Genomic DNA, 10,564 nt, shown 5'->3' on the forward strand with positions numbered 1-10,564 from the left:
CCACTATCCTATCCTATCCGCAATCCTCTCCTATCCTCTATCCTATCCTATCCTGTGTTCTATCCCATCCTCTATCATATAATATCCTCTATCCTATCCAATCCTCTATCCTATCCTCTATCCTATCCTCTATCGTATCCTATCCTCTATCCTATCCTATCCTATTCTCTATCCTATCCTCTACCCTATCCTATCCTCTATCCTATAATATCATCTATCCTATACTATTCTCTATCCTATCCTATCCTATATCCTATCCTAACCTCTATCCTATCCTATCCTCTAACCTATCCTATCCTCTATCGTATCCTATCCTCTATCCTATCCTATCCTCAACCCTATCCTATCCTCTATCCTATCCTATCCTCTATCCTATCCTATCCTATCCTCTATCCTATCCTATCCTCTATCCTATCCTCTATCGTATCCTATCCTCTATCCTATCCTATCCTATCCTATCCTCTATCCTATCCTCTATCGTATCCTATCCTCTATCCTATCCTATCCTATCCTATCCTCTATCCTATCCTATCCTCTATCCTATCCAATCCCCAATCCTATCCTCTATCCGATCCTATCCTCTACCCTATCCAATCCCCTAGACTTTCCCCTATTCGATCCTCTCCTCTATAATATCGTATCGTCTATCCTATCCTGTCCTCTATCCAATAATATCATCCATCCTATCCTCTTCTCTATCCTACCCTATCCTATCCTCTATCGTATCATATCCTCTATCCTATCCAATCCTATGTCCTATACTCTATCCTATCCAATCGCCTATCCAATCCTCTATCCTATCCTATCCTCTATAATATCGTATCCTCTATCCTATTCTCTATCCTATCCTCTACCCTATCCTATCCTCTATCCTATCCTATCCTCTATCCTATCCAATCCCCTATCCTATCCTCTATCCGATCCTATCCTCTATCCTATCCTATCCTCTACCCTATCCTATCCTCTATCCTATCCTATCCTCTATCCTATCCTATCCTATCCTCTACCCTATCCTATCCTCTATCCTATCCTATCCTATCATCTATCCTACCCTATCCTCTATTCTATCCTCCATCATATCATATCCTCTATCCTATTCTATCCTCTATCCTATCCTCTCCACTATCCTATACTATCATCTATCCTATCCTATCCTATCCACTATCCTATCATCAATCCTATCCTATCCTCAATCCTATCCTATCCTCTACCCTATCCTATCCTCTATCCTATCGTATCCTCTATCCTATCATATCATTTATCCTATCCTATCCTCCATCCTATCCAATCCTCTACCCTATCCGATCCTCTATCCTACCATATCCTCTATAATATCGTATCCTCTATCATATCCTATCCTCTTTCCTATAATATCATCCACCTTATCCTATTCTCTATCCTATCGTATCCTGTATCCTATCCTATCCTCTATCCTATACTATCATCTAACCTATCCTATTCTCTATCCTATCCTCTATCGTCTGTTGTATCCTATCCTATCCACTATCCTATCCTATCCGCAATCCTCTCCTATCCTCTATCCTATCCTATCCTCTATCCTATCCTATCCTCTATCCTATCCAATCCCCTATCCTATCCTCTATCCGATCCTATCCTCTACCCTATCCTATCCTCTATCCTATCCTATCCTCTATCATATCCTATCCTCTATCCTATTCTATCCTCTATCCTATCCTATCCTCTATCCTATACTATCATCTATCCTATCCTATCCTATCCTCTATCCTATCTTATCCCCTATCCTATCCACTATCCTATCCTCAATCCTATCCTATCCTGTGCCCTATCCTATCCTCTATCCTATCCTTTCCTCTATCCTATCCAATCCCCCATCCTATCCTATCCGCTATCCTATAATATCATCTATCCTATACTATTCTCTATCCTATCTTATCCTCTATCCTATCCTATTCTCTATCCTATCCTCTACCCTATCCTATCCTCTATCCTATTTTATCCTCTATCCTATCCAATCCCCTATCCAATCCTCTATCCTATCCTATTCTCTATAATATTGTATCCTCTATCCTATCCTCTATCCTATACTACCATCTAACCTATCCTATTCTCTATCCAATCCTCTATCGTCTGTTCTATCCTATCCTATCCGCTATCCTATCCTACCCTCAATCCTCTCCTATCCTCTATCCTATCCTATCCTGTATCCTATCCTATCCTCTATCCTATAATATCCTCTATCCTATCCAATCTTCTATCCTATCCTCTATCCTATCCTCTACCCTATTTTATCCTCTATCCTATAATATCATCTATCCTATACTATTCTCTATCATATCCTACCCTCTATCCTATACTATCCTCTATCGTATCCTATCCTCTATCCTATCCTATCCTCTATCCTATCCTATCCTCTAACCTATCCTATCCTCTATCCTATCCTATCCTCTATCCTATCCTATCCTCTATCCTATCCTATCCTCTAACCTATCCTATCCTCTATCCTATCCTATCCTCTATCCTATCCTATCCTCAACCCTATCCTATCCTCTATCCTATCCTATCCTCTATCCTATCCTATCCTATCCTCTATCCTATCCTATCCTCTATCCTATCCTATCCTATCCTCTATCCTATCCTATCATCTATCCTATCCTCTATCCTATCCTATCCTCTATCCTATCCAATCCCCTATCCAATCCAATCCCCTATCCTATCCTCTATCCGATCCTATCCTCTATCCTATCCAATCTCCTATCCTATCCTTTTCCTCTATCCTATAATATCATCTATCCTATACTATTCTCTATCCTATCTTATCCCCTATCCTATACTATCCTCTATCGTCTCCTATCTTCTATCCTATCCTATCCTCTATCCTATCCTATCCCCTATCCTATCCACTATCCTATCCTCAATCCTATCCTATCCTCTACCCTATCCTATCCTCTATCCTATCGTATCCTCTATCCTATCATATCATTTATCCTTTTTTTTTTTTTTAAAGGTATTTGCCTCTATTTAACTTTTCAATTTCTACAAAATCGTTAAAAATCTATTATCGCTGGTCGCGCATGTACTTAATTTAATTTAATCTAATCGATTCGCTTAAACTTAATCTATTTTATATATACTAACACTTAAAGTAACTAAACTCGAGATTAACCCTAAGATTACAAATCTAAAACCTAAACTCTAAAAATTTACTAGCTAAACCTTATTAGCCAAAAACCAAAAAAAAAAAACCAACACAAACAGTTGTAATTCTAATTTTTTCTATTAACCTAACCTATCTTATCTAAAATTCGCACAGAATCGCCGAGGTCCGCAGAAATCTACTTAGCGGCTACGATATTCTCTCTACCTACTAGCTACGAAAATTTGACGAAATTCGCAAAATTGTAAGAATTTTTGAAGAAATCTCGTGCGATCGACGGGAAAAATTCTAAAATTGCTTCGAATTATCTAAAATCGTCTGAAAGTGACGAAAAAACGCTAAGAAATGCTAAAATTCTGCTAATTTCTGGATTTCGCAAGAGGGAAGTGGGGGTTTTTGGATAGTTGACCCCCACTTATTCTTATATGTTTGTAAAGCCCTCGTTGAATGCGTAACTTGCCTCGTTGAAAGTTTTTTCGAGAATCAGCTCCTTCCCCTTGTCCGTGTTGTTATCTCGAAAAGGGGGGGGGGGGGTTTCGACAAATTTTTTGCCTTGGGGAACCCTGTTCCCCAGATCACAGACACCCCTTAGATTCCCCTACCGAGTCGACCCACGTACTCAGATTTTTTAGGATCCGAAATTATTTGGTCACCCGGTATGCACGCTAATTTTCAACTTTCACCGATTCCGGCGTTCAGCGGCTCGTTGTAACGGTACGGGCGAGCACTTTACTTTCGTCTGGTCCGTTTCCCTAATTTCCGTAAAATAAGCCTGCTAATCGCTATATCTCCGAAATGGGTGGGTGCAGAGCAAAAAAGTTTTCGGGGGGGAGAATAACTTCTCCTTTCCGACCCCCTTCGACTCGCCACCCTTCGAAATGGGCGGCCCTAAAATTTTATTGAGATCGGCCTATTTTTGTATTTTACCCGAGTTCTATCTCTTTCTCCTAAGACTTTATATCCGGTGTATAATTACTACTGGTTATCCCTCTGCGGTTTTAACTCTTCTAGTTCCTACCTTACTTTAGGTAACACCGTCCGACCGACCCCTCACGTTGTGTGAACTTCTCGGCTTGGCCTTTCGGGTGTTCTCTATCCTCTCTTGTTCTATGTATTTTCTCTCTATCTCTCTCGTCACTTGACACTTGGAAATTCTAAACTGCTTTATAGTCCACTTGGTATTAATCTATCGAGTGTAATTGTTCGTTTTCTAACACTGTTATTTCACCGGTTTTAATTATTTATTTATTTTTAAAATTTAATTGACATCTCTACTATTTTTAAAAACTTCTAGTCTTTTTCTATTTCTTTCTTTTCAGGTATATGCAGTTTTTCGGCACTCCCGTTTCCCGGATTTTGCTGGAAGTATCTTATTTTCACGTAAGTGTACCCGATTTAATTTTAAGAGTTTAATCTTTTCTTTTTCTTTTTCAGATGTTCGCGTTTGGTTTTTCGAGATTCTATAGTTGATGATCTGCTATTTTCTTTCAAGTTATTTTCCTCTTAGGAGTTTATCCGCCCCTGAGGGGTTTTTAACCCGAACTCCGCGTGAATCGCGTCTTTATTCGCGTTTTGGCTTTATAGTCCTTTTGGTTTTGAATTTTCCACTCACTTTTTACTTTTATATATACTCATACTTATTATTTCGAGTAAGAATAAATTAAAGTAAAACTCGCGAGTGCGGTTGAAATTTTCGCGTTTCTATGCTCTCTTACGATGTTAGCTCGGTGAGATTTCGATTCGCTCTGCTTTTCAAATTCAATCCTGAGGCACGGGAGGCCTCGGTGACTTTCCCCCTCCCTACCCGTTTCTCCGAGCGTTTTTCGGTCGTGGTGTGTTGTGTTACGCCGAGACAATGTAGTTGAACTCGAGTAACCCCATCATTTCAAAATTTTGATATTTTGATTGCTTTGACCTGAGTTGTTCTATCGTTAACGTCCTCGTCTTATGATTTTTTCCAGTTTTACCCTTGTGGTATGGAAACAGAGGGGCAAGTGTCCTATTTCTTCTTCTATTTTCGGTTAGTATATTGCCTAACTGTCTAATTTTAAAATATATTCTATGCTATCCGGTTAATACTTTCCTCCTAATAAACTTTCTTCGTGCTACCCGCCCGTGTTCTGGAAACGACTATGTACATATTATACTATTACCGTGGCCTGAGCCGCGTATTCTGTGCTCCACGAAATTTCTTTTAGCTATAAAATCAAGATTTTTAATATTTTATCTGGTCAAATTTTTGGCGGGCGTTTAGAAAGGTGCAAATTTTTATTTTCATCTTAATTTTTTAGCCCCCCCCCCCTCTTGAAAATATCTTTTAAAATAGACCCTTTTCAGTTGTTTTTTCTATATCAAAAAATTCGCCGTTTCCAAAAAACGTCGGGTTTACAATCTGGCACGTTAAAAGTTCCCCTAACCCTTATAATTTAATAAAATACAATTCGCCACGTGTTGATAGCGTCGTCCGCCATCTTGTCGCTTAGTGCTAAGCAATACGCCGCTGGGAGTATGCCCCTGATTTACCTTGTCACTTCTCGCCCGCTATCTTCGCTTTCTCGCACGATTCCTACTTTATCCTACTTTTCGCGGTGTCGCGCTCTGCCCGGAGTCGGTAAGTGGCGCCTGGGAAGCTGCAACCGGAGCCGCAAGTAATACGCCGCTGGTCCTTTGGCTTCGTTGCCTTCCACCGTCTGCTCCGTGCTACAGCGTCCCCGGGGGAGTGTGGAGGGGCCAGGGGGGGGGAGCCGAGATGCTGAAGGGTTGTCTGCGTTGAGCTTGGAAGTTTCTCCCTCTACTTAGCGGTGGTTGATCTCCTTGTTGTCGCCCTAGCCTGGTCCCGCGTATTCGCTTCTTCACAGGCGTCGGTTGACCTTCGGCATCCTCCACCGTCTATTGAGGCCTCCTTTTCCCGCGATGTCCTCCGCTCCTCGGTCCCCCCCCCCCCCGGGAAGCGCTGCAACACAGAGAGATTACATTTATTTTAGCGAGTATCATACTTTCTAATATTTATTTTTACTAGTCGCAAATTAGGATCTGATTAATACTTATCTAGAGGTCTCCCATGATTTCGGCATCGGCAGATTCCAGATCTTCGTCTGTACCTCTTATTATCGGATTGTCTATCAGCTCTTTCTCTCTTCTTCTTTCCTCTTCTTCCTTCGTGCTTAGGATGTTTCTGCAGAGGACCATAAATATTTTCCAAGTAGGTTCGCTCTCTAGGATACCGTCCATTATTTTCTCCGTAGACAGAGATTCCGCATCGGTTCGTAGGGCTTCCAAGAGCGGCTTCCTCTCCTCCGTCCATCTCTGGCATGAGACAATAGTGTGTTCCGGTGTGTCAGTGGTTCCCGGATGGAACCAGCACTCATCTGATTCGGTTTTGCCAATGCGTTTTCTAAACAAATTAAAGACTCCGTGCCCGGTAAGGGCTTGTGTTAGGTAAAAGTTCAACTCGCCGTGTTTCCTATTTACCCATTTATCTATATCAGGAATAAGTTTGTGTGTCCATCGGCCTACAACGTTGTGGTTCCATTCATCTTGCCACTTTTGGAGAGTGATTTCTTTATTTTGTTTCCTGATTTGTTTTTTGAACCTGGAAATTGCTAATTCAACTATTTCTTCCGTAGTTTCTTCCTCTATGCCAGTAGTTGGTGGTGGATTTTGTCCTCTATTCTCCGCGGCGTTAGGCCCATGTTCTCTCAAAAATGACGTCATATCATTTTCTTCCTCGAAGATTCTTCTTCTTTCCAATACTTTGAGATCCCAGGGGGGAATCCCCGCTAAGACTGCTAAAGTTTCTAACGGTACCGATCTATAGGCTGCTACTACTCTTGTAAGCCCCATTTTTTGCGTTTTTCTGAGTAATCTTCTAAAGAAAATTTTTTCCGCAGCTTCGGCCCATATTGGTGCTCCGTATAACACGATCGATTCCATAGTCATAAAGTACAGCTTTCTTCCTGTTTGTCTAGTCTTAATTTTATTTGTCATAATCCTGCTGAGGGCAGACATCGTTCTTATGGCCTTATTAGTTGCCTTCTCGATTTGTTTTTTAAAACTTTTATTGGATTCGAAGATTATTCCGAGGTATTTCAATTCATTCTTCGGTATTATCTCAGCGTCTCCTATTCTGAAACAAAGGTTCGGGTCAACATATTTACAATTCAGCCACATGATTTCTGTTTTGTCTTCCGCTAGGGACAGTCCGGCCGTGGTCATCCACTGTTTGGTGTCCTCAGCGATTTCTTCTGCTCTCAGCTTGAGTCTATTGGTGGTAGAAGCCTGAATAATAATGGCCAAGTCGTCTGCAAAGGCAATTTTTTGTGTCATCGGCGGTGTCGATCTATTTAGAAGTCCATCGTACACCAAATTCCACAAAAAAGGGCCGAGGACTGAGCCTTGAGGGACTCCCATTTTCATATTCAGTTCTATTGATTTTTCCGATGCTTCGTATTCTACCATTCTGCCCCTGAAATAGTCACTTATTATCCGGACGAGATACTCGGATACTTTCCTGTTTTTTAATTCGTTGTCGATTGCCTTCCAGCTCAAAGAGTTAAAGGCGTTTTTTACGTCAAGGGCGATCATGACCGCAAATCTGTTTTTTGCCGAGGCCTCAATTGCCGCTTTCCTGACGATTTCCATTGCATGTATGGTTGATGTTCCCTTAGTGAATCCAAATTGATTTGAGCTGAAAGGTCTTTCTCCTAGCTCTCCATGTAATCTCGCCCGGATGACATATTCCAGGAGCTTGGCCACAGCATCTAGAATACAAATTGGTCTGTAGGCAGAGTGGGAGGAAGGGTCCTTACCTTCTTTTCTAAGAAGAATTGTTCTTGCTACTTTCCATTGCTGTGGTATACTCCCTCTAATTAGAATGCCCTTGAAGAGGGCAGCAAATCTGTCCGGCCTTGTTTCTGCTAATAATTTTATAATTTCAGGTTGCATACCGTCTTTTCCCGGGGCTTTTCCGGATTTCAGCAATTTGGAAGCAGCTATGATTTCTTCCGAGGTAACCTCGGGTATTTTTCTTCCGATTGTCTCCTCTTGGTTTCTCAGGCTATTTTCCCTTTCTGTCTCATTGTTCTCGCTTCCGTTGTTTCCACTTGGTTGCTCGTCAGGTTGTCTAAAATCTTGTGGGAATAATCCCTCCATCACGTTTGCTGCACACTCTGCTGAGAGAGAGGCTGGAGGATTGTCTTTTTTAACCTGTCTTATGATTATTTTATAGGGCTTGCCCCATATGTCCTTATTAATAGTTTCGCATAGTTCGTTCCATGATATCTCTTTCTGTTTGGAAATTAGTCTTTGTAGGTTCTTCTTAGCTCGTTTGTATAGGAAGGTTAAGGCCTCCCTTTCGTCGTCCTTACCCTTCCTCCTCGCTTTTTGGACTGACCTTCTAAGTTTCTGGGTTTTATCTCTTTCTTTCTTTAACTCAGGAGTCCACCAGATATTACTTTTAACCTTTCTATGCGTTGATTCGGGTTTATCTAGCTCTTCGTCGCAGATTTTATAAATATTGTTTAGAAACTTAGTTTCCTCGTCTTTATTAAAATAGTTTGCTTCGTTGAGTCCTTCCTCTATGATAGATCTTTGCAGCGCCGTCCCCAGCCTGAGGAGTCCTGTTCTCGTTAATTTCCATTTATTGCTTTGACTTCCCTTGTTCCTTTGCATCTCGTCCTTAGTTTGAATCTCTGTGAACAAATATTTGTGATCGGATGCTGTTTCTTTGTTAAGTACTTTATTAATGATTTTGTTGTCTTTTTCTTGTAGGTCCCGGGTAGTTGCTATGAAATCCAGATTTGAGGTGGATTTCCCTCTCTCAAAGGTGTGTCCTCCCTCAGGGATACAGGGGAAGATGTTTATCCTTAGCATTTCTTCCAATAATATTGTTCCTTTAAGATTCTGTTCTACAGATCCCCAGGCTGGGGATTTAGCATTAAAGTCTCCTCCTAACAAAATTCTTTTTCCTTTCAGGCGTTCCTGGTCGACAAACTGCATTAGTTTCTTTATTTTGTGTGTGTAGAGATCCGTAGAGATATTTGGAGAAATGTAGGTACTTACTATCGTGAGGTTATCAATTCTTACCGCAACGTAGTCTTCCTGTACCCTGTCTCCGTCCTCTTGTCTTTTAAAGCCGTTTGTATTAGTGACCCAGATTGCTGCTGAGTTTCCAGTTGAGTAAATCCAGTTTCCTGGATTGTAAAGTGGCTCTGAAATCAGAACGATGTCCACCCCCGTTTCTGCGACTGTTTGTGTTAGCAAGCAGTGAGCGAGCCTACAATGGTTCAGATTAATTTGCAATAATTTTAAATTGAATTTTATGCGTTACTCCTAGCTGATTGCTCCAAAAATTTTTTATGTTGCGGGCAGTTTACCGCCCCCGCAACATGTTCGGCCTTCGATGCGTGTATCCCTTCTCGGATGCAGAGGACACAGCATCTTATTGCCTCACAGCCATTAATTTGGTGTCCTATTGCCCCGCATCTCCTGCAGAGTTCTTGACCCTTCAGATCTAACGTGCAGTTGTACGATAAGTGCCCGAAAGCGTGGCACTTGTAGCATCTTAGAATGTTCTGAGTCCTTTTGACTCTGCAGTTTGTAAAGCCGATTTTTAATTTATTTTCCTGTCCCAATTGTTCCAATATTTTAGCCGGAAGGGCAACTATGGCCATCCGAGTTCCTCCGTATCCGAATCGGATATTTTTGACCTCTATTTCATCTTTCTGAATTCCTAGAATTTTTTCGAGTTCCTCCTGGAGTTCCCCTCTGTCGATTGTTGGATCGAGATCTTTTATTTCGTACACTACCTTGGGGGCCATTCTCCTGATTTTGCAATCTCCCCCTAGGGTGTCCTTCGCGAATTTTTCCAGATCTCCGGCAGTGGTACCCTTTTCCATCTCTATAACGAGATCTCCTCCCCTGGACTTTCTTACGGTATGAATTCCATTCAATCTATCTCCAGCATTGGTCTTTAGTTGTTTAAATAAATCCGCGAAGGTCCTTGTTTCTGATGTTTTAATGATTATAGCTTCCGATTTTGGAGGGGGAGGAAGCTTGTTTCTTTTTTCTCGTTCCTTTTCTTGTTCCCGTTTCCTTTTCTCTGCTTCTGCTGCTTCTTCCTCTTCTTTCTTCTTTTTCCTTAAAGCTTTCTTCTCCTCGTTTTTATTTCTATTCTCGACTGTCTTCCATTCGTTTTCTTTCTCTTTATCATGGTCGATTTCCTTGTTCAATTTGCCGCTTGCTTCTTCCGCTTCACTTTCATACATTAATCTTTTCTTCAGTCCTTCTGCTGTCTTTTTATGCTTTTCGGGTTTCGGTGGAACATTATTTTCATTTTTAGCTAAGGAGCATTGCGTTCCCATATCTCTATGCAGTATACTATTTTTGAGTTGTTTATTTTCTATTATTAGTTCAATGTTTTTTAGCTTG

This window comes from Halictus rubicundus, unplaced genomic scaffold (genome assembly GCF_050948215.1).
Source record: "Halictus rubicundus isolate RS-2024b unplaced genomic scaffold, iyHalRubi1_principal scaffold0079, whole genome shotgun sequence".
NCBI lineage: Eukaryota > Metazoa > Arthropoda > Insecta > Hymenoptera > Halictidae > Halictus > Halictus rubicundus.